The sequence below is a fragment of the Lathamus discolor genome, chromosome 9 (genome assembly GCF_037157495.1).
Source record: "Lathamus discolor isolate bLatDis1 chromosome 9, bLatDis1.hap1, whole genome shotgun sequence".
Taxonomy (NCBI): Eukaryota; Metazoa; Chordata; class Aves; order Psittaciformes; family Psittacidae; genus Lathamus; species Lathamus discolor.
This window is the reverse complement of record NC_088892.1, coordinates 8,060,403-8,083,405: the sequence shown is the minus strand read 5'-3', so window position 1 is coordinate 8,083,405 and position 23,003 is coordinate 8,060,403. Positions and strand designations below refer to the sequence as shown.

General features: G+C 54.7%; 1 protein-coding gene across 7 annotated transcripts in view; it reads left to right on the top strand.

Annotated features, from left to right (window-relative positions):
- Positions 1 to 18,263: 18,263 nt before the first annotated feature.
- Positions 18,264 to 23,003, top strand: part of ARHGEF9 (Cdc42 guanine nucleotide exchange factor 9) — a 189,123-nt gene continuing 184,383 nt past the window's right edge. For all 7 annotated transcript variants that reach the window (XM_065689217.1, XM_065689215.1, XM_065689216.1 and 4 more), the window contains exon 1: positions 18,264 to 18,581. The gene's annotated coding sequence lies outside the window, so the exon portion shown is untranslated. The remainder of the gene's footprint in view (positions 18,582 to 23,003) is intronic.

Sequence of the window (23,003 nt, the reverse complement as noted above, 5' to 3'; positions counted from 1 at the left end):
GCTGTAAGTGCAGACGCAGTGCTCCCCAAACTGGCTTTTCTCTGAGCATCTGCAGCCTGAGGTGTGATGGAGCGCAGACCAGAGGCAGGGCGAGGGGCAGGCTGTGGTGCAAGACACTGGCTCAGGGCTCAGCTGCCTTTGGGGCAAATTAAATGAGGAAGCTGGCGGAGATGGGGCTTTTCCCTGCCCAAACAGTTCCATTTGTGGTGGCACCTGCTCTGCTGGCCATGGGGTCCTGCTGCACCACGTGGTGGGCATCTCTGTAAGGTTGATGCAGATACAAGGAACATCTTTCTCACCCGGCCTGCTCGGAATACCACCGGAGGAGAGCTGCCTTCCATCCTGGCAGTAGCTTGGATGCTGTTCCACGCGTTCCTCAGGATCATCTCAAGGTTTCAGAATGTATCAGAAGGCCCAGAAGATGGCTCCTGCTTCCCTCCCTCCCCTCCTCAGGCAAAAACTGCATTTGTAAAGAGCTGTAATTATCTTAGTGCTGATGAGCCGCTACATTAATGAGTCTGGAGCAGCCATGGAACAAACCCTGGCTGCAAGGCGGATGCTCTGGGGAGGTTTTGTCTTTTCTCACTCCATCCACTGGAGATTCCCAGCCATCCATCATGCCAGCGGGAAGGGCAAACCTCTGCTGCAGGGGTCTGTGAGCAATCAGGGGTGTGTGCTGCCTCTCCTCCTCCTTGTGCTGCCCTAAACCTCCTTAGATGGGAGCATCCTCACTGAAATTGTGACTGATTTTGCTCCTGGACCACCAGATGTGGCCGAGCATCAGCTATCAGGGAAACTGCCCTGTGCCAGCCCGAGCGCAGCCACCATCTGCTGTCTACAGCCATTGATGCCTGTAGCCATTGAAAAGCTTCGGAGCTCTGCACAGGTCACCCCTGCTTGTGCTTGATGGCTCTAATGGGAGGCAACTGGGAACTAATGGTGTGATAGGCTGGATGGGGCTTGGAGCAAGCTGCCCTCGTGGAAGGTGTCCCTGCCTGTGGCAGGGCTTGGAGCTGGATCAGCTTTAAGGTCCATCCAACACAAACCAGTCTGGGACTGTGGGACCAGTTTATCCAGGGACTGCCAGGGCACAGACTGGCAGAGGGATGCTGCGGGAGATGATGCCGCCTTGTCCCTGCATTGCTTTCCCCTTCTCCCACCACCTTCCTGCTGCACACGTGGCAGGAGAAGCATCTGGCTGTGGCAGTGGAGCCGTGCTGCTGAGGGTGGTGTGATGGACACTTGGGATGGCTCATCCCACCGGGAATGCTTCAAACTTAATTGCCTGCTAGTAAATACAAATTGGCTCGTTCACTGCAAACAAGGCTCTGCTGACAGGAACGCCCTGGCAGGCAGCTGTCATCATGCAGATGTGTTCCACACTTTGAAGTGTTTCTTCTTTTATTCCCTTTTTTATTCCAAAGTCATTTAAAAAGCTTCAACACAACAACATCGCTCCGGCAGGAAGACGCGAGCATCTGTGCTGCTTGCAGGATTCCTCGTGGCTCTTCTTTCCCAGACTGGAGCAAAATGGGTCTTTCCAGCGCTGAGCATGGCTCCGCTGTAGGTCCCCGCTGTGGATACCCACTAAAAACCCCAAAACATGAAGACTGTGAACCTCTCCTCAGGGGAGGAAGGGGTGGTTGGGGCAGGGCAGCTCCAGGGCTTTGAGCTTAGGGTGCAGCTCTGCAGTAACGTGGGTGCTGGGGGGGGACCCTTGGGTCTGAGATCCCAACTGGGACCAGGCAAAGCCCAGCCTGGCCCCTGTTTCTTAAGCCTGGTGTGATAGTGGCCAGCCCATTGATCCAGGCAGTTGTTGGGGGTCTGGGGCCATAGGGTTCTTCCCTGCTGCACCACCCGCTCTGGCGGGCTTTGCTGTATATTACATTTAATCCTTAGCTCTCTAAATCCTCACTTGAAGCAGAACCTCCTGCTCGGGGGGGGGGGTGTGTGTGTGAAAGCACCGGTCAAGGTAAATCCCATTTCAAAGGTGCACAAAGCCAGTGGGGTCAGGTAGGATCGACTTAACGCGATTGCTGTCACGGGAGCGACTGTTGGGCAGGTAAAGCCCTTTGTGCTTTACCTGAACGCTTCAGGGATGGAACACAAGAACTGGAAATAACGTTTCAACTGGAAACAACGTTCGTTGTTGGAAACAGGGAAAGCCGAAGAGACACGGGGCCGGGGACCAGGCTGCATGCAGGGAGTGACTGAGTCCTGGTTAATTGCTGCTCTGTCGCAGGGGGCTGGATCACGTCCCTGAGCATCGCTCCTTTTAACGAGGCTTTTCCCCCTGGAACTGCTCCAGTCTGTAACGGGGTCAGGAAAGCTGCTGACCCGAGCCTGGGCCCGAGGGCTGGGGAGAGGTCCCGAATCTCTGAGTGCTCTTAGCTCCCTCCAGAGAGATCTTTAGGCGCCGGGACAGCCCCTGCGCTCCCTGGGGAGCTTTCGAACCCAGCTCCGGGCAGGAATCCCAGCCGCCTGCCGGGATTTCGGGCCAGTTTTGATGCTGGGCTGACCTCTAAGGGAGAGCTCAGTTACTGCAGTCATCCGGCTGCAGTGAGGCTGAGCCGGCGCTCCCCAAAGTCCTTCCCAGGGCTTTCTGCGGACGCAGCGGGGGGAAACGCGGGGACAATCCACACCTTCACGCTCCCATGGGTCTGGCCTCCCTTGGTCCATGAGCCTTCAGCATCAGCTGCTCTGAGGCATAACCCCACAGCAAGTGATGCGGTGCCCTCTAAAATGCATCAGCCATGCTCCATCATGCTGGAAGGACACAAGCCTGGCTTTGCAGCGCTCTTGGCTGAATCCCACCTCTGCGTGGGTCTGCTCACCCTATTTGGGCTTCCTTACGGGTTTCCCTTATTTATCCCTATTTTTCCCCCACTACTTTTCCACCAAGTGTCTGGACAAGAGAGCAGGGGGATTTGGGGCATCTAACCATTATTCATCAGCTATTCTCTATCTACATGATGCCTTTGGCTGATGAGCCCACAACTACTATTTCTCACACGCCATCAAGCAGCTGTGTCACACAGTGTCACAGTTTTCTCCCTGTTTTCCCCCAGGACAGCTTTAGAGCCAGTTGCCAGAGCACTGAGGGCACCAATAGTCCTTGATGGCCCTGAGCAGCCTCACCTGGGACCCCCACCCATGGGCCCAGGAGCCCATTTAAGCTCAGCCCCGCATCTTTAGCCCTTCCTGGGCTGTCTTGTAGGGGTGCAGGGTTCTAGCTCAATCCCAGCCCATCCCTGGCCATGGACCCCGTTGACCTGGACCCCAATGCATGGGTGGACTTCCCAGCCTGGCCGTGGAGCTGCCTCATGACCATGCACGTGCTCGGCCACCATCCTTGTCCTGCTCACCTTGCTCAGGTACCACGGCGCCAGCCCCTGCCCTGCCACTGGGTTATTGCTCCTGGCCCTTGGGTAGTGCAGTTGGTGCCATCACTGCTGACCTCAAACGTCCCTAAAGGGTGCTCTGGGGCCAGGCAGGAGCTGTCATGCCTGGAGAAGGGATGTCTAAAGGGCAGGATGCCAGGGACACACCAATGGATAAATAAACCAATGCTTTATAAAGCCACAGGAGGCTGGCTGCGTTTGTTCTCGTGCCAAGCACTGCCTGAGGAAGGCTCCCTTCTCTTCCCTTCGCTTCGGAAATGACCAGGAAGGTTTCCAGGGTGTTACTTAGCATCTCCAGGAGTGGGTGCAGATGGGGAGAGAGGCTGTGCTGCTGCAATGGGACCTGCAGAGAGGGTTTCTGCTGCTGCTGGGGTGGTGGTGGTGAGCTTGGCTCCACTTTGGCCATCTGGGCTGAGTGCTGACCCCCATGCAGTGCAGGGCAGGTAGGCTCCAGTTCAGGGTGCTGCGGTGTCACAGAACCACGGCCTGGTTTGGGTTGGAAGGGACCTTAAAGCTCACCCAGTTCCAACCCCTACACGGGCAGGGACCCCTTCCACTGGAGCAGCTTGCTCCAAGCCCCTGTGTCCAACCTGGCCTTGAACACTGCCAGGGATGGGGCAGCCACAGCTTCTCTGGATTCCAGCTTCTGCCTGCTCCTGGTTAATCCCTTCCAGCGCTGCAGGAGGTGGGGATTTGCTGCCTCCCTTCACTGCTCACCTCCGTTCCCTGGGGGGTTCCTCCTTTAGTCAATTTTCACGCTCTTGGCTCCACCCTGACTTTTTCCCTCTGGAATTCCAGCACAATGGGGTCTGTAACAGCAGCTCCTCCGGCCAGCCTCGGTGGATGCTTCCCAGCCCCTGCCCTGCCTTCCTCCCGGGCGAATCCTGCCTGCGTGTCCATGCAGAGGGCTCGGCGCTGGGGATAAGCGGTGCTGTCCCGCACGAGGCCCAGCGAGGGGAGGCAGGAGCTCGCTCGTTGGTGCCTCTGTGCGCTTCCCGCACGTCTGAGGATCTTCCTCCTCCGCCCCGGGTCGGTGCCGTTGAGCGGTGACATGCGAAGTCGTGTCGGCTTTGATGGGGAGGTTTGCTCTGTTTGATGTGATCTGTTTGATCTCGTCTCCTGCCTCCCTGCTGCGCTCGGCTACGTCTTTCCCTGTGCCTTTTATGCAAGGCGGGGATGTTAAATTCCGTGTGCGTGTTAACGCGGTGTCGAGGATGTGCTGTTATCTTCTGAGGGCTGCTGTTTCTTTTTGGATAAAGCACTTGTTTGCAATAACAAAGTGCCTCTTGGTGTGAAACTAAGGGGGGGCGGGGGGAAGGAGGTGAAATCTGGAGCTGAGCCAGGCCCGGGGAGGGAGGAGTGCTGATTTCTGCTGTTTCCTCCCCAAACCACCCATGGACCAGTCTAAAACAGAAAACTCCTTGGTGTGTGCCTATAGGCTGTACATTAACACGGCGCCACCAGGCATGCTGGGGTTACAGAGTGAAGCCGGGTCTTTCTGCTCCTCTTGTGCCCCCCAAGGGTGTCTCTTGGCCCTGCAGCACGTCGTTTTTGCTTGGTGGCTGTTTCCGTCCCCAGGAGGATGGCACAGCACGGCTTCTTGTTTAGGGCCTTTTTCCCCCCTCCTGAATCCCAATGCTGACCACCCCGGGAATATTTCTGGTTGTCACACAGCATCCTCAGCTCCTTCTTTTAGGAGTTTTGGGGCTGCTGAGAGACCCGTGCCAAGGAGGAAGCAATGCGACCCCCAGGATGAGAGGAGCTGGTGGGATCTTTAGCTCAGGCTCACCCAGGGAGAGGTTCAGCTCCGCTTTTCCATTAAACACAACAAATGTGTCCTACGGTTTCCGTGCTGGGAGAGCTGCTGGCAGCTGGACCTGTGAAGCAGGAGAGCTGCAGTGACCAAGGCACCACGTAATAGAGGTAAAACTGGCCGCAAACAGTAGTTTTGGGGATCAGCTTTAAACCTGGGATAAAGCGATCTTGGCATCTGAACCATGGACACAGCATCAGACGCTTGGAAGCCCTCTCCAGAGGTGGGATGCTCAAAAAGGAGCATGAGCCATTGCTGGTGCAATGAGGTGTATGGAAGGACTGCTTTGCCTTCTGAAGCCCCATGCAGTAATTTTATCTGAACAATGGATTTGGCAGCTGAGCAGGAGGAAACGAAGCTGTCTGAATGCTTCTGCAGTGAGACAGGTAAATCATAGAATCATAGAATAGTCAGGGTTGGAAAGAGCCTTAAGATTATCCAGTTCCAACCCCCTGCTATGGGTAGGGACACCTCACACTAACCCATGTCACCCAAGGCTCTGTCCAACCTGGCCTTGAACACTGCCAGGGATGGAGCATTCACAGCTTCCCTGGGCAACCCATTCCAGTGCCTCACCACCCACACAGTAAAGAACTTCCTCCTTATATCCAATCTAAACTGCCCCTGTTTAAGTTTGAACCCGTTACCCCTTGTCCTGTCACTGCAGTCCCTAATGAAGAGTCCCTCCCCAGCATCCCTATAGGCTCCCTTTCACACACTGGAAGGCTGCTATGAGGTCTCCACACAGCTTCTCTTCTCCAGGCTGAACAGCCCCAACTTCCTCAGCCTGTCTTCATACAGGAGGTGCTCCAGCCCCTGATCATCCTCGTGGCCTCCTCTGCACTTGTTCCAGCAGTTCCATGTCCTTTTTGTGTTGAGGACACCAGAACTGCACACAATGCTCCAGGTGAGGTCTCACGAGAGCAGAGCAGAGGGGCAGGATCACCTCCTTCGCCCTGCTGGTCACGCTCCTTTGGATGCAGCCCAGGATACGGTTGGTTTCTGGGCTGTGAGCGCACACTGCAGCCGGCTCATGCTCATTTTCTCATCGACCAACACCCCCAAGTCCTTCTCCGCAGGGCTGCTCTGGATCTCTTCTCTGCCCAACCTGTAGCTGTGCCTGGGATTGCTCCGACCCAGGTGTAGGACCTTGCACTTGTCATGGTTGAACTTCATAAGGTTGGCATCAGCCCACCTCACAAGCGTGTCAGGGTCCCTCTGGATGGCATCCCTTCCCTCCAGCATATCAACCGAACCACACAGCTTGGTGTCATCGGCAAACTTGCTGAGGGCGCACTCAATCCCACTGTCCATGTCAGCGATGAAGATGTTGAACAAGACCGGTCCCAACACCAATCCCTGAGGGACACCACTCGTTACTGGTCTCCAGCTGGACATTGAGCCATTGACCACAACTCTTTGTGTGCGGCCATCCAGCCAGTTCTTTATCCACTGAGTGTCCATCCATCAAATTGATGTCTCTCCAATTTAGAGACAAGGATGTTGTGTGGGACAGTGTCAAACGCTTTGCACAAGGCCAGGTAGACGAAGTCAACTGCTCTGCCCCTGTTCTGTAGCCCCATCATAGAAGGCCACCAAATTGGTCAGGCAGGATTTCCCTTAGTGAAGCCATGCTGGCTGTCACCAAGCACCTTGTTGTTTTTCATGTGCCTTAGCATGCTTCCAGGAGAATGTGCTCCATGATCCTGCCAGGCACAGAGATGAGACTGACTGCTCTGTAATTCCCCGGGTCTTCCATTTTCCCCTTCTTGAAAATGGGGGTTATATTTCCCTTTTTCCAGTCATCGGGAACTTCACCTGACTGCCATGATTTTTCAGTTATGATGGCCAGTGGCTTAGCAACTTCATTCGCCAGCTCCTTCAGGACCCGCAGATGGATTCCATCAGGTCCCACGGACTTGTGTGCGTTCAGATTTTGAAGATGGTCTCGAACCAGATCCTCTCCTACAGTGGGCCCAAGGTCTTCATTCTCACAGCCCCTGTATCTGCCTGCCAAGACTTGGGTGGTGTGATCAGAGCCTTTGCCACTGAAGATGGAGGCAAAGAAGTCATTCAGAACCTCAGCCTTCTCCAGTTCCAGGGTAGCCAGTTCTCCTGACAGCTTCTGGAGGGGGCCTACGTTGTCCCTAGTCTGTCTTTTATTTGCAGTGTGCCTACAGAATCCCTTCCTGTTATCTTTCACATCCTTAGCCACATTTAATTCTAACTGGGCCTTAGCTTTCCTAAGCTAGTCCCTTGCTTCCTGGACAACATCCCTGTAGTGTTCCCAGGCCGCCTGTCCTTGCTTCTACCTTTTACAAGCCTCTTTTTTTCCCCCTCTAAGTTTCCTCAGCAGCTCCTTATCCATCCAAGGGGGTCTCCTGGCCTTCCTGCTGCACTTCCTTCTAGCTGGGATGCAGCACTCCTGAGCTTGCAGCAGGTGATCCTTGAATATCAACCAAGAGTCTTGGGCCCCCCTGCCCTCCAGGGCTGTATCCCATGGAACCTTACTAAGCAGGCTCCTGAAGAGGCCAAAGTCTGCTCTCTTGAAGTCCAGGGCTGTGAGCTTGCTGCACGCTCTTCTCACTGTCCTGAGGAGCTCGAATTCAACCATCTCATGATCCCTACTGCCAAGGCTGCCCTGGAGCGTCACATTTCCAACCAGCCCTTCCCTGTTGGTGAGCACAAGGTCAAGCATGGCACCTCTCCTTGTCGGCTCCTCTATTACTGGCAGAAGGAAGTTGTCTTCCACACAGTCGAGGAACCTCCTGGATTGCTTGTGCCGGGCCGTGCCGTCCCTCCTGACACCTGCCAGGGTGGTTGATAGGCTTGATCCATGAGGACAAGCGCCTGCGAGCGTGAGGTTGTTCCTATCTGTCTGTAGAGTGCTTCATCCGAAGGTTCTCCTTGATCAGGCGGTCTGTAACGGATCCCCACAGTAATGTCTCCCATGGCTGTTCTCCCTTTAACCCTGACCCACAAACTCTCTGTCGACTGCTCACCTGTCCCCAGACAGAGTTCCATACTCTCCAGCCTATCCCTAAATAGCAGCTCCCCCTCCCCACTTGCCAGGCCTGTCCTTTCTAAAGAGCCTGTAACCTTCCATTCCAACACTGCAGTCATAGGAGCCATCCCACCATGTTTCTGTGATGCCTATTATATCATACCCCTGTAGATGTGCACACATCTCTAATTCCTTGTTTGTTCCCCATGCTGCAGGCATTTGTATAGAGGCATCTGAGCGGAGCTCCAGGCTCATTGGCTGGAATGGCTGGAATATCTCTACATTGCTCCAAGCATCTCTTATAGGTGTTGGCAACTGACTGGGTGTGCTGGGATGGAATGGTGCCCCCCTCCCCCAACACATCTAGTTTAAAGCATCCTTGACCAGTCTGGCAAGCCTCCTACCAAAACCACTCTTCCCCTTGCCAGACTAGCACCATCAGCCCCCAGTAGACCTGGCCTCCCCAAATTGAGTCCCATGTCCTGGATACCCAAACCCCTATGGCACCACCCTTCTAACCATTTGTTAACCTGGCCAATCCTCCTAGCTTTTTTTAGGTGGGTGCCTCTGTGCCTTTCAAAGTAGAGTCCGCTACCACCATGACCCACTGCTTTTTCCTGGCAGCACCGGTAGAGATCTTCTTTACCAGTGCCCCAGCCGGTTGTTCCTGGTGCGAGTGCGTTTCCTCATCAGCCTCCTGCAGGACAGCAAAGCGGTTCTGGGTGGGGACAACAGATGGAGGAGGAAGCCCCTTGCTTTTAACTGTCCTCTTCCTCCTTTTTTTGTTTTCTTTTGTTGCTGTTCCCCAGCTTCCCGGGTTACCGGCCTCCTTCTTTCCTCCATGAGCTACAGTGGACTCGTGAGGCCCCTGCACAGTTTGGGCCCGGAACAAGCAGCCCTGCTTCTTCTCAGCTTCCCTGGCATCTTGCAGCCTATGGACAGCGTCCCGCAGCTCAGCCCCTGCTGCAGGAGGACCCGCACCAGGGAGCACCGAGTGCAGCCCTGCCCGTTGTGCCCCCTCCGCTCACAAGCCCAGTGCAGGCACCCTCTGCCCCCCGAGCTCTCCGCTGCAGCCTTCCCTCTCATCGGCTCTGTCCGGTGCCGACGCTGCCACCGCCGGGGCAGCCAGAGCAGAGCTCCCGGGGCGGGCCCTGCTCACACGGCGAGCGCTCCCCATCCCGCTCGCCTGCCCGCGCCGCGCTCCCTGGGGCGAGTTTTTAACCCCTCCTGGCTCCGCTCCCTGCGAGTCCCTGCTCGCCCCAGCGGAGCTGCCGGCTCCTGGGCAGGTCCCGTCGAGGACCCGAGGCTCCCCCGGTGGCTCTGGCCGCTCTGAGCTGGGGCTCCTGGACGCTGAGCTCCCCCCGCTCCGGTGCTGAGTGCATCCTCTCTGGAGCTGCGCACCCCAGCAAGTCCCATGAGCACAGCCGGGCATACACATCACCGGGCATACCCATCACCGGGCATACATCACCGGGCATACACATCACCGGGCATACACATCACCGGGCATACATCACCGGGCATACATCACCGGGCATACACATCACCGGCCTTTGGCCCCAGAATGAGTGTTGGAGGTGAGGCTGGTGGGACCTGCCCGGTTACACGTGCAGCCCTTCAGAGCCAACACCGCTCTAGGCTGCCATGGTCTGGGCTGCCAGGGGAGCGGGGCAGTGCTCTTGCGCTGGGCCAGAGCTAAAACACCGTTTTACTGCCCTCCTGTGACCGTGAACTCAACTTCCTGGTTTTCCAGGACAAGGACTAAGAGCCCTGGAGCACTTTTCCTTATGCTCTCGCTGCATAAGTACTTGCCTGCAACCAAGATAAGTCCCAGCCTCTGCTGGGATAACTATGCAGCTACGCATGCCTTTCTGATGGTACAAGGCTGCCTCTCTCCACCTTGACTCTCTCCAGTCCCTCTCACCTGAAACCTCTTCCCAACGGGTGATCAGGTACCAATAATGATGCATAACATCATCTGCCAGGAGCACAGCACTCATGGCAGCCACTTACAAGGTTGGGAGGGTCAACCCTCCCATGCCAAGGATAAAGAGCAACTTCTTTTCCTTTTTGCTGGTGTGGGATGCACTCAGACACAGGCTTTTGCATTATTGGTGGTGGGTTTGCTCAGGTGTCTGAAGCCAGGGTGATACCAAACACCAGAACAGCAGAGGATGATAGTGCTGACTTTGAAAGGCTGCTGGGATAAGGCATGGCTGGAAAAGCACAGGAGCAAGGTGCTTGAGAAGACTGATCAGCTTTGATACTGAAAGCTTCTTTATGAGCAGTCAGGAACAAGGGTTTTCAGTTGGCTCAAAATACACCCGAGGATATGCAGGGGTTTATTTACACAAGTGTGTAACTGGAAGAATACATACAAATAACAAAACAGAAGCCAAAATAAGAAGTATATATATTTTCACCCGCTGAACTATGCTGGCAACAGATTCACACGCTTCCGTGCTTCCTGCCATTTCAATCCTTCCTGTCATTGATCTGTCCTGCACATTCCTCCTCCCTGTTTACTGTTAGGAATTCCACTATGCCCAAACAGTGAATCATGAAGCCGATGTTTCTGAGGGTGTTATCCATGCCACAGCAGCTGGAATGCATTAGCCACCGAAGCTCCGCACTGGAAGTGCTGGATATCCCTTCTGCATGGGGTTTGAGAGAGGATCTGGAGGGATGGGGCAGCAGAAGCCATCCTGGCCATGGTGCTGGGTGAAGGAGCTCCCATCTGCCTTCTCCAGCTGCCCCGGCTGGTCCCAGGAGCATCTCAGCAGTTCGCTTCCTTAACAAGTTTTCCTCAGGGAATGCGGCTCCGTCTTCAGATCCCAGGAGGAGCTGGCAGAATCTCCAGGAACCCTTCCAAGGTCTGTCTGTGGGGGGTCATGCTGCTCTTCTATTCAAGCATTAAATGCTGGCTTGTAGGAAGGAGTGGGATGCAGTGTCGGAGGACACCAGGACCATACACAATGTAGATGAAGTGGTGGAGTCAGTGCTAGGGTCAGAACGGTTGGGTTTAGGATCCTGCTCTGGGGAGAGCCAGGGCTGGAAGCTGCAGGTCAGGAACCTCCCACAACACACGGAGTTTGCGATTTTCAGAGGGTGTTTGGCACCTGGGGAGCTTTGGGAGGCGGCTGGAAACTCTCCATTGCTCTGAAGCTTTAGTTTCAATTCAGCTGTTTTCAAGGGTGGGTTTTCCCTCCAGCGGCATCTCCAGGTCCGCAGCCATCAGCAGGAGAAACTCCACTGCCCGGGGGAGTCGGGGCAGGCTGGATAAACAAAACTACATCTTTCAGGCTTGAAACCAACTGCAGGATGTTGCCTGGGTGCTGGGTCTCCATCCTCCTCCGCCCTGGGCTGCTGCAGGGGCTTTGCCCAGGTCCCTGCGCTGCTCCGGGGTGGGTGAGCGTGAATCACGCTGCAGGAATCTTCCCAAGGCTGCTCCTGGCTCCTGTGCTTGGGGATCGTGCCCATCTCCAGAGGCACGTTGGGACTGGTTCAAGCAGAGCTGCTGTAACTGGGTTAAGGGCTTGGCACCTTATGATGGGGGAGCTGGGCTGGGGTGAGAACATCGCTCCTCAACCCAGGGAGGGACCCAGAGGCTCCTGCCCACCTCTTTCTGCCCACTCCGGCTCTCCCTCCCGGCTTCAGCTGGAACCCCTAGGGTGGATGTGGGCTGTGGTCTCACAAGTGCCTTCCCCCTTGCCTGAGGCACGTGGGCTGAGCACCAGGAGTGGGAGGAGGATGCTGCTGAAGAAATGTCTTCTCGCAGGTTATAACATGGGAGCAGCGAAGGGCAGACGAGGCAGTTTGGCCAGGAGATGGTGGGGAAATGAGGCTTTCACTCCTGACCATATCACTGGTGCTCCCAGAGGGGTCCCCCCCTCTCCTTGCTGGCACATCCTGGGTGGCACATCAAAGCCGATCCATCCCAAAGGTGCAGCCACGGTGAAGCAGGCATCATATGGGACTTGGAGCCTCCCTGACTGCCTTGCAAGCATCCAGCTTTGTTTCGCCTTGTCCACTGCTCACTTGAAAAGCCACTTCTGGAGTTAGAAGAGAATTATACGCTTCAAGAAATGCTCATGTCTGTGCTGTGGGTGATGGGGCTAACGGGGTTTTCTGCTTTTGTGGGTGCTGCTCCCAGCTTGTGCAGCAGCTTTGCCTTTGTCTAACTCCCCTCTGCACACTGGATCACAGCAGCACTTGCTTTGCAAACACAGGAGCCCATAGCTTCCTCCTCCACAAACAGAAAGCCAGGAGTCCGCAGGAGGTTTCATGTTGAAAATGTGGTTTCCAGGATCCCACGTGGGGAAGCAGTGAAAACCTGGGTGTCTCCCAGACCTTTCCTCAGCGCTGTTTTCCTGTGGGGTATTTGCAGGGCAGCCGCAAGGGACACGGCTTTCCTGCGTGTTTAGTGAGTGGATCCCACCAGCATCATTCCTCGGGCATGAAGGGGTGCTGGAGCCGTGGCACTCGTCTGCAGTGTGCTATTAATAACCCACAAGGCTGCCGGGATGAGGAAATAAAGGAAATGAAGTTAATACGTGGAAATGTTTCCTTGTTTTCCCACTTGGTGCTCAGGGGCCTGCCTGTCGCTCCTGCCCCTCTCACACACTCAGAGGCTGGGTGGTGGCTCTGGGGGAGCCCAGCTTAGGGAGAAGTGTTGAGAAACAGGGCTGCTGGGGATGGCAAACAGAGGAAAGGATGTTTAAGGCTTATCTGAGCTGCATAGAAAGAGGGAGAGGGGTTGAGGAGGCTGTTCCTTTGGGGTGAAGGGATAAAGGGTACATTTACTTGTGGATTTGGGGGCCGTGTTGTTCCTTGCCAGCTCCATGTGAGAGTTCAGCGGTAGCTGGAGACTGGAAAAGTGGGATTTCAGGGCAGGAGCCCTGGCTCTCACCCCAGGCGCAAGGCTCCACTCAGCAAAGAGCAGCTTCACGGGCAAATCCCAAACCCTACCCTGGTGCTGTCAGAACGCTTTCCTGCCTTTGTGAGAGGGTGAGAGCAACGGCGCTGCCTCCGAGGGGTGGCTCTGGGGCGGCTGGGTACGTGCTGGCTCTTGTTGTTGTTTGTTGTTTGCTCCTCTGCCAGCTGGTTTCTTGTTAAGACAAGATTCTCCTTAATGTGTTCCTGGGTGGAGCTGAGCCTGCTGCAGGGCAGAGCCGTGATGTGGGGAGCTGAGCACAGAAACGGGGTGCAAGGAGACCTGTACGGCAGATGCTCGAGCAAGCACCACATACACAAACCTCTACGGATGGAGCATCCCAGCAGTGATGCTGCAACACAACGAGACCTTCCCCACCAAGCACTGGCCAGAGGAGTGGAGGCAGCATGGAAAACGTCCTGGAAACTTTCTGCTAAGCTATGGAGAGCCACCGGAGCTCCCATGGAAGCGGAGCCACCCCAGCGATGTGCCTCGTGTTCGGCTCTTGCCTTGGGATTTCACCCTTTCCTCCAGGTTTCCCAGCCTTAATTTGCTTCCCACTGTGGTTTGCCACCACCTGGGCTCTCTGGGTGTAGGCAATGCTGCGAGGGCTCCTGTGTTACTCCAGGAACACACTCCTGGGCTCTCTTTCCCCTCCCTAAAGAATTACACTTGCAGATGAGGAGGAAGCACAGCCCAGGGCAAGAACAGGAGTCACCCATGAATAAACCTAGCACATTGCTTGGGTGGCTTAAAGGGGGACAAAGAGCACAAATGAACCCTCATTACAGCACGGATCAGGAGTTAATGAGTGTGGTCTGGTGATATGCTGAAGCGTAGAAGATTTCTCTGCTCCAGTCTCCAGCCATCAAAACTTCAGAGGGGGAAAAGGGAGCCTCAGCCCTCCTGCTCTGCGTGGACTGCTTTATCCTGGATGTGCAGATAGACCTCAAAGAAAACCAAACCCTCTGGTGAAGGGATGCTAACGCCAGGGTGGGGACATTCATCCCCTTTCCCACAGGGACAGAGGGGTCCCCTCCTGCTCTGTGCAGCCAAAGCCCCAGGGCTGTTCTTTAGTTAAAAGGTAGGATAAACGCTGCTGTATTTCCAGCCCACTGTCCTTAACTCAGCATCATGCTGGTGGTGAAGTGGAAGCTGTTCCCATCCATGCCCCTGAGCTTGTCAGGGCCATGTCACCTGGACTATGGGCCACTTAAATGAATTAATTGTAGGCTATAAAACTGGGGTTTGGACTAAGCCACCTGGTGCCTATCTCCTTTGACACCACAAACCAAGCTCACATGAGTTTAATCCCCCCTCTGCCCCGTTATGGTGTTTGCCCGACCCCAGGCCAGGTCTAACCTGGAAGCCAGTGGTAGACCAGAAAAACCACAGGGTTGGGAAATCTCCTGGGTTTAGGAGGGTCTGTGTCTGGATTTGGCTCCCAAGTATGGGGTGGTTGGATGTTTCTCCCCCCTGACAAACAGCTTTGGTGGAAATCTGATGGGGATCTATGATTCTATGATCGCTTGTTTCCATTGGTTTCAGTGCACACATCACAGAAGAGACTGATGGCAATTTGGCTACAGAGAAGAAAGGACTCTAGGTTATGGATGGGGTAACACTGTGGTGATTGGGCATCCCTCCACCGGGTATCTACTAGAAGAAATTGCTGATATGATCCATTTCTTTTCAAACAGGGGCTTTTGCAATCCACTCCTGACCCAGTCCATAAGACCCAGCTGTAAATCTGAACCCCTGCAGACACTCAAGATCTCCTTTACAAGGCAGCTGCTGCAGTTCTCAAGCTGCTTCTGCATTGCTATAGGGCTGAGCTCCCTATAGGCATCCCGGCAGGAAGCCGTTGGACTGTCTTAATTACAGAGGCACAATTTCTGGCACCTGCGTCACTACAGAGGCTTTATTTGGGTTTTCAAGAAGCTGTGAATTCCTTATCACTATTGTTTTGGTTTTTCTCACTTCAGGGATATGAAGGAGTCCTGTTTAGGTGGCCTCGGGCAGTCACGTCCTTGATGGTACTTGAGGCATCTGCTAGGGTAGAAGTGAGGAGGGAGGGAAGGGGTGGAGGAACAAGGATGGGGAAGCCACCATTGAGCTGCCTTAAGCTGCCAATTTGTGCTAGACCTGGAAAAAATAAATCAATAAATAAGCCAGTTCAGTGTTTTCTGGGCTTGCTTTAACCTTCACTGATCCTTGTGGTCCCTTAAGGTTGTTAGTCTGTTGTAATAATGTAGGCAAAGGAAAGTCCACTTGCTCCTGTCCTTTATGTCTTACCTGGGCTCCATCACCTCCTGTTTGAGACAAGAATTGCCCATCTTCACTGCAAGCCTGCCTGCATTTCAGTCATTTAGTTCTCTGCAGAGCACTGGAAGTAACTACGCAGGAATTTCCTGGTGTAACCAGGATTTCAGGTCTTTCTGCTGCTTTCGGTATCCTCAGTGTTTCTGCAGAGTTTAGGTTTCTACTCAAATGAACCCAGTTACACTTCTGCTCCTTCTACTAGTAAGAGGATTTTTTTGGAGGGCTTTTGTAAATGGGAGCCCAGAGCTGCTAGTGTGATGGTCCTGGGGGCTGGAGATGGTGTGGCCTGGCCTCCTCCACCCCAGGCAGGGTAGGAAGATGCTGGGATGCTGAGGACCTCTGGAAGGATGTGTGGTGAAACAGCTGCTGTGTCCATACAGCTATAGGTTTCTTCTCATAGGGGCATGCAACCATATTCCTGGGACTATCACTGCTCAGGGCTTTGTCAAGACACCACTGATAACAAACACCAACATCCAGCTTCAGAAGTCAGTAGGTGAGAAAGGGACAGAGCTATAGACCCTCCTGAAGACAGAATAGAATCATGCTGTCTTAGTGATCACTGGTGGTCAGCTGGTGATGGGTGGTCCATGGTCTAGATTTCGTTCTAGTCCATAGGGGAAATAACCCCCCCAACACAACAGTATCTTCAGGGACAGCAGAAGAGGCCTCATGTTCCCTATGGGTCATCTAATGGTCCATGTTCTAGAGGTTTTCCTGCAGCATGGTCATCCCTACAGAAGCAGCCAAGGAGGGCCAGAGCATTGCTCTACAGCAGGTAAGTGCAGGAGGTGTTTCTGAGCAGTCACAAATTCAGGGCCCCCTCCCGTGCTCAGTGATTTGTGGCCAATAATCAGCTTTAGCTGAAGGGAATGGAAATGACATTGCTGGGAGGAGGGGAAAGAGTGGAACAGAATTACTTCATGCAGTGCTCCTTTAGCTAGCTAAGGTTGCTGTTGGCAGGTGCTGCTTTAGCAGAGGGGAGAAAAAGTTCTGCCTGGTGGGGCTGTTTGTCAAGGTTAAGGGCTGATACATCATAAAAGATGGGGTTGGGGAGAAGGGCTGAGGGTTGCGAGGTGTTACCCTCATCTGTGGGGGATGCACGTATGGGCACATCAGTGTTGCTGCCCCTGGATTTTGTGGTTATTGGGAGTTGTTTCTTTTCCTTTAAGCTCTGCAGGTTTTCTCCAGGCCCAGCTTCAGAAGGTGTAAGATATCCTCAGACTTTGATGTTTCCTCTCTGGAAAAGCGAGCTTTTAGCTGTCTCCTGCAAGCAGGAGAATGGGAGACATTGTGGCTTAACACTCCAAGTGCAAAGAGAACCTGCAGCCTGGAGAAGAGCCCTCATTTTCAGCGCCAGCCCCCTGTCCCATGTGTCTGACCACCCAAGCCAGGCAGTGCTGCATGTGCTGGGGCTGCGCATGGATGTTTCCCTACGTCCTTTATGGGGTGGGGAGGAGATGGGATGTGACCCCTGTGTATGACACCAGCAGGGCTGAGCTGTTCCTTGGTAAAGTGAAAACAGCCTCAAATGCTGCTGTGTCGTGATGCTGTTTGCTCTGTCAGACCTCAGGGAGGACCTATCTCCTTCTCCCAGGCCATCGAGGGCCCCCATCTCTTGTCCTCCCTTGTAGCTTAACACTCTCAAGACCTCACTCCTGTGGAGAAGGTGTTGTTCCCCATCTCTCTGAGACCACAAGGACAGCCCCTGGCAGGGATGGATGGGAATACCTGGAGAAGCGCAGAGGATGGCAGCACTCATTGCTGCTTCACCAGGTGCCACTGGGCTGTCAGATGAGCAATTTGAAGCACCTGGTTGAACCCAAATGACTTGATTTTGCTCAGGTGGGCTTGTGGCTGTGTAGAAGGGTATTTCTCTATGTGGGAGGGCGAGAAAGAAGTTGTGTTCTTTAATGACGGGGAAGTAAAAGAAGGTTGGAAGAGCTAATGGTGAATTTAGTTCATGATGGTGTCTCCATTCAGGATTGAGGACCCTGGGTAGAATTGAGGTAGGTTTCTAATCTCAGTGTACGGGCTGGTCAATAGCGGAGAAGCCGTGGTGAAACCTGGTGCTTGGTCTGACTTGTGCCTGCGGCGGAATGCCTAACGTGGGCACCTGCACAACCGTGGGGCTGAGCACCCAGAGAAGACCCGGCCGGAGGCGGCCTTCAGGTTTCGAGGTCTCGGCCTCTGAACGCTCGAGGCCCGGGGTGTGCCGGGGCGGGATGGGGCCGTAACCGCGGTGGGGCCGGAGCAGACGCGGCCGCGCTTCCTCCGATTGTTCTCTCCGCGGAGGGGGGCGGCCGCGGGCACTCACACGGCCCGAGGGCGCGGGCAGCGGGGCAGCGCCTGCCCCTTACCGGAGCCTTCCTCTCGGGGCACAGCCGCTGGGCTCGGGCCCGTCACCCCGGGGCGCTGCCGGCGGGCGCGGAGCGCGGGCGGCGCCGCGCAGGCTGCGGCGGGGGAGCGGCGCGGAGCGGCTCCTCACGCCCCGGCCGCGGAGCGCTGCCCTGCGCGCTCCCGCTCTGGTCGCAGGGATCAGTTTGTCGAAGCTCGGCTGTGTTACTCTCGTTACTTCGGGGCAGCGCCCGGGCGCGGCAGGCACCGGCCGGCGCCGGGCGGGCCCCGACGGGACGCCGGCCGCGGGGGATGCGCGGCGGCGGCGGAGCAGCACGGCCCGCGCCGGGCCTCGGCGGGCGCCCCCCGCGCCCCGCTGCCCGCGGGAGGCCGCCGGCCCCCGGGGCAGCCCTCGCCCGGCCCGGGGCCGCCCTCGCCGCCGCGCTCTGAGCGCTCCGGGGGTCCCGGGCCGGTCCCGGGGCCGGCGGGGAGCGCTCCCCTGGGCGGCGGCGGGAGGCAGGTCCCGGGGGCGGCCCGGCGGACGGGGCCGTGCATGGCACCGGCACCCCCTGTCCAGCTTCTTTCTTGGGTTTGACTGAATTTTTCTCGGAGGAGCCTCACACCAGTAGTTTGGTTTGGGTTTTTTTTTTTTTGTTATTATTTTTATTTTTTATTCTTCTTTTCCATCATTTCAACTTGAAGATACCCGCGGAGACTTGCACTTATTTCCCGGGACCGTGTTACCGTGCGGCGCCGAGGCCATGCGGAGAGGTAAGAGCTCGGCCACCGCCGCGACCGGCTGCACTGCGGGTCCCAGCGTCGGTCCCCTTCCAGGCGGAGTGGGCGCCGGGGCTGTCGGGGGAGGGGGGTAGCATCGCTGTGCTTTGTGTTCCGACCTGCTAAATACGGGTCCCCCCTGTGCAGGTACCTGCAGGGCACCTCCCGCAGCCCAAATGTGAGCTCAAAGCCGCGGAGTTCGGCTCAGTTGTGAAAAACCATCTCTGTATAACGTAAAATGGGTTTATTTCATGTTTCTTTCTGTTTGAGCTACTGAAGAAAGCGAAGTTGAAGTTGAGCTGACTGCGGGCCCGATTCTGGTTTAATTTTCCGCTGTGTGTGTCACTTTTCAGTAGTTTATGCCTGGTTTACGCTCGGGTGAGCTGCCCAAGAACTGGGTCATTACTCACCCAGGCTGATTCAAAGGACGGCTGAGTCCAGGAGAGTGTTTCTGTTGGCTGCAGCAGATAGGTTTTGGTGGGGAGGGCTCAGTCCTGACTGGTTTTAGTAGTCTCAGGGAAGCGGATGGGGCAACCTCAGCGAGAAAGTCTTACTCATGTGTTTACGGAGCCTGGCTGGAGGGTTCCTGTTTGATGCCACGTTCAGATCGCCACCTCTGTGGTTTTGTTTTACACCTTCACGTTTGTGAGATGAGATGTTTCAAAATACAGGGATTAATAACTGATAGAACCTCCCTGCTCCTCCCTCATGCTTTATTCTAACACGAGGCACGATGCTTGCCAGCCCCAGCTCCATTTTTAAGTTGGGCTTAGCTGTGGTGCAGAAGTTGTTGCACGGGGCTCAGAGGTTTTGTTGGCTCCAGGTTATCAAAGCCTCTGCCTGTGATGCAGTGAGCTGGATCTAAACGTACTGTAACTGTTTAAATCAAGTATTTGTGGAATGCTGCTCACTCCCTCCACTGGATCTTCACTGATTGGCTTTGGGGAAAATAAAAGTGCCAAATTTATGTCTTTTAAAGTAAGTTAACGTGTCCTGGTTCGATTTCAAGGTGTTCCTCTAGGAGAGCCAGCCAGGTGGTTGTGTCAGGGCTGGAGAGGGCTATGCCGTGCTGCTGGCATCCACGGTACTGGGGAGTTTATATGCCAAGAGCCTCTTGAGCAAAACCTTGTGTCCTCCCGTGTTACTGGTGCCCTCTGTGGTGGGGTTGTGGGGCAGGATGCGTGGCTCTGTGGCCTCGGGATGGGCCCTGTCATTCAGAGAGGCTGCAGCAAGCTCTCTGCTGTGCTCTCCTGTAACAGAAGACCCATCCCAGAGCCAAGGAGCTTGGCTGGCTGCTGCTGGGTGTCTCAAACCAGAGCTCTGGTGATGGTCATCGCTTGTGGAGGTGGGACCCGAGTCCTTTGGTATCAGGAGCTGGTGGTCCAAGGGGAGAAGCTGTGAATGGGAGGAGGCAGCAGCAGGTGCATCACACCTAGGTGTGCAGGCAAGGGAAAGGAAACACATCATCTCCTTTGGGAGAGCCTCCTGATGAGTTAAGCTGGAGGTGCTGGGGAAAGGTTTGCCTCGAGGAGATGAGTCTGGAAACTGCAATTCCTGATCCTGGGAACTAAAAGTCAAGGGTGCAACAGGTTGATCTTCTGGCCCTTTGCTCCATTTTTGGTTGGTCCCATACCTATTCGAAACCTCTTCCCACCCTGGTTCCCCAGGCACCAGAGTCTGCTGCCATCTCCTGCCACTGTTACTGCTCTTTCTCTGAGTGCTAATTCCTCTCAGCCATCCTGTCCAGTGGTTTTCTTTTCAGCTTGCAGGCTCCTGCGAGACTTCCAGTTGAAGAGTGAAAATGGGTTTCTGTTTGGATTTATCCTACTAAAACCTTTCAGAAATAGTCTTGGGAATCCCAAGGACCTGAGGCTGGGAGCTGAAAACCACGCAGCTCATTACCGCAGCCTGGTTACGCTTGGGGCAGCTGTTTCTGCCTGTTTTTACCTGGCTGGTCGGTTGTGTCTTGTGATCTCAAAGACTTCCCTAATTTTTGCCTCCTCCATGGCCAGGCTCCTGCCGGTAGCACGAGCCAGGGACCTGACCACGTGTCTTGCCTGGTGGCCTCTTGCCAGCTGTGTTTCAGGCCATAAGCATCACCAGCCTTGATATTTTAGGGTTTTTTGTGTTTAAAGCCTGTTGCATTTGGCCTTCTTGTGTCAAACATGCAATAGCTGGCTGTGGAGAAGAGGTTATTTCAATGTTCAGTGCTGACACGACGATACAACACTAACTTTCCGTTAAGTGACAGATTTATTGGAGTTTTCATCTAAGCAGTGTGACCTGAAAACCTGAGTTATAATTTGCCAGAAGGGGGCATTTTGCAAACACCATAGAGGATTTCAGTAGCATGGGAGATGGGCGCAGCTCAGCTTGATAATTCAGCAGGCAGGGATGCGCATCTGCAAACCACAGCTTCTTGGGGAAGAATTCCCCGGTGCCTAAATGGAACAAGGTTACTGTGCTCCCACATGCTAATGAATTATCACAGGCTGGTTTGTATTGGGGGGGGACCTTAAAGCTCTTCCATTTCCAACCCCCTGCCGTGGGTAGGGACACCTTCCACTAGAGCAGCTTGCTCCGAGCCCCGTCCAACCTGGTCTTGAACACTGCCAGGGATGAAGCAGCCACAGCTTCTGGTGCTCAGCTGCAATCTTGCCTGGTGGGAGCTACTGTATGGGGCTGTGATGCTTCTCATGCCCTCTTCATAGCTGGGGAGAGGAAGGCAGAGACAAGTTAGGTGAGCTGGTGGAAGAAATAGGGTGAAAACCTCTTCTTTACTTGTTTCCTGTTCAACATGCGAGCTTCTGGGTTGGCAGTTTTTGTTGAAAAGTGTCCTTTTTGTTGTGTGTTAATGTACCTCTGGGACAGAGGCATGACGTTCCGGGTCTCTAAACAGCCCGTAGTGATATGCTTTGCAACTCTTGGTGCTTCATATGTGCTAATCCAGCAGTAAGGGTCTGAATTTGGCCAGCTGTGTTAGTTCCAAGAGGACATAAGGGAGGTTTCTGGCAGCTTCTCACAGAAGCCCCCCTGTAAGCCACCTGCTACCAAAACCTTGGCATGCAAACCCAATACAGTACCTTTAGGCAGGTAAATAACTTTAGGACCAAAAAACCTTGTAGAAATGGTTTCTGCCTGTCTTTGGAAAAGATTATGTATGACATCAGTGTTTGACCAGTGTCACAAGCGGAGCTAGAGAGATGGTAAGGACGAGGTGTCAGAAAGATGCTGTGTGAGGGCGATCCTCCTCCACCCTACGCTGGATGACAAATGCTGCATCTCCTGCTGCCAAGGAAGGTCAGAGGTCTCTGCACTGGGAGGGGGTGGCAGCGGAGCCCCAGCACATGATGTTTGCAGCTTCCACCCTGGAGCTTTTGCATTGTGCTGTCAGGTGAAATGCGAAAAGCTCTTGAGCTTGGAGCAGGGCACTGGTGGTATCTGTGTTGAGCACTGGTTTAGTCCTTTCCTGTTCACATGTTCTCGAGCCTACCAGAGCTGTGGAATACCCAGTTCCTGTTTTGCTGTAGGAGTTCCAATTTGCTTTTCTTTGTGTTTGGAACTGCAATCCATTTTGATTCCTCATTTGCAGTAGAAGCTCTTAACAGTTCAACACTGGAGCATTTTGAATGTAGTTGTTTCTTCTTGGTGCCTGATGCAGTAGTTCTTTTCTTACCGGGACGCTGTGCCATCTGAGGACTAGTTGCCTTATCATGAGATGCACTGGGTCAGCCCACTCCGAGCTTCCTGCACCATGAAGCTGAACAATCCACCCCGGCCAAGCTGAGATTGAAGCCTTCAAATCGTAGCCCGCTCTGACGTGATGTTTTCACAAGGGCTGCAGGGTAGTGAAATATCCGTGAGAGAAAAGCCGCGTCCAGATGTTGGGAAAGGCTCAGTGCAGTAATGAATTATCCACAGCCGTTCCCAGGCTGGAAGCCTTCTGTTTCAAGCCGCTGGTGTGGTTTCGCCTGCTTCCCGGCCTGGACTTGGTTCTGGTGTTTTGCTTGTTGCAGAAGCTCCATCCCGGGAGCCTGGAGGAGCTGCCCGGTGTGCTGCAGTGCTTTCCCATGGCGCGTTCTCCCAGGAGCTGGCGTGCGCCGCTGCACAGGAAATTCTGGTTGCACCATTATTACAGAGCCTATTGTTTGGGGCAAGAGCAGGATTCGGTCTTGCTCACATCCTACAATGTCTCGCTGCGTTGAAAGGATGTTGCAGAGTATCCAGGGCTGCTGGCGGGGCGGCGGAGCTCGGAGCTGCTTTTGTGCCGAGTTCACGCTTAGCCCAGATCCCTGTGTTTGTGCTAATGCTGCTCAGGGTTTTATGGGAATCTGCAGGGTTAAGGAAATCTTGGAATGAAACTGGAGTCAGGGCAAGGTCCCTCATCACAGTTGGCAGCTTCTTGCTGGTTGGCTT